Below are 1,359 nucleotides of genomic sequence, written 5' to 3'. Positions count from 1 at the left end.
GTGTGCATATAAGCATAACCAATGGACACAAGATGTCGGGGGGGGACATGTGCGGGGGGATAGAGGAGGCCGGGGGGAGGTCAGTGGGGAAAAAAGGAGACATATGTACTACTATTTGCAATACTTTAAACAATCAAAATAAATAAATAAAATAAATAAATGCAGTTCAACTAAAGTGTTGTAAAGGCAGAAGTTAGGCAAAAAGAAAAGGATGCAAAAAGAAAGGAGATGAGAAATGGAAGGACTTGTGACTAAATTAGAAGTAAAAATGTCCTCCTAGCCCTAGCTAGTTTGTCTCAGTGGAGAAAGCATTGGCCTGCTTACAAGGCTCCCAGGTTCGATTCCCGTCAAGGGCATGTACCTCTGTTGCAGGCTCCTCCCTGGCCTGGACCCTGGTCAGGGCTGGTGCAGGAGGCAACCAATCAATGTGTTTCTCTCACATCGATATTTCTCTCTGTCTTTCCCTCTCTCTTCTACTCTCTCTAAAAGATCAATGTAAAAATATCCTTGGACCAGGATTAAAAATATATCTATAATAATAAAAGGGTAATATGCTAATTAAGCCAGACGTCCTTCCAGATGACCTTCTGGAAGAAGCCAGGGCTGTGAGGGAAGCCCGGGTCCTGGGTGCCAGAGGGAAGTCGGTGCCGGCAGCAGGGATGGGGGTAGAGGGTGGTGGGGGGAGGCCTACTCTTGCACGAATTTCATGCATCAGGCCTCTAGTATATATAGATTTATCCTCTTAAAGGGGCAGTATGCACAGTGATGGAAAGCTCAGGCCTGTAGTTAGACTGCCTGGCTTGCATCCCTTCCCACTTGCGAAATGGGGATAATGATAGTATTGCCTCACAGGGTTGCTGAGAAGGTTGTGTCCATTCCCATTTAGCCATTTGAGCCATTCCAGGTAAGCCCTTGAGAAAAGATAAGCATTAACTCCATAAACAATACCTGTGAGGTGAGACCAGTAAGCCAAAACCCAGGGCTGTCTTTGGCATCCAACCATTCAGAACAGATTCCTGGGATGGGCCCTGATTGCAACCCAGCGAGTGAAATTGCATTTGAAAAATTTAAGTTACATTTTAAAAGCAGATATGTGGTGGTTTTAAGTCCACATGCAATGGCATAAAACACTTTTTAGAAGTATTTCTGTTTTATTGACATTTCCAGCCTGTGCTTTGGTCTTCTCCACCAAACTACAAGCTCCTCTAAGTGGGGACTGTAATCCACTCGGCACCCTAGGCCAGCACCCAGCTCAGTGCGTGGGTATTTTAGAGTAAATGTCCGTCAGTACAAAGAACCAAAGATCCAATCCGTGAAGTGGGGTCCGTGAAGTGGGGGTCAGGGTGTGGGGGTGGACGA

Source organism: Myotis davidii, unplaced genomic scaffold (genome assembly GCF_000327345.1).
Source record: "Myotis davidii unplaced genomic scaffold, ASM32734v1 scaffold2782, whole genome shotgun sequence".
NCBI lineage: Eukaryota > Metazoa > Chordata > Mammalia > Chiroptera > Vespertilionidae > Myotis > Myotis davidii.
The sequence above is the reverse complement of the archived record's forward strand: the minus strand, read 5'-3'. Positions refer to the sequence as shown.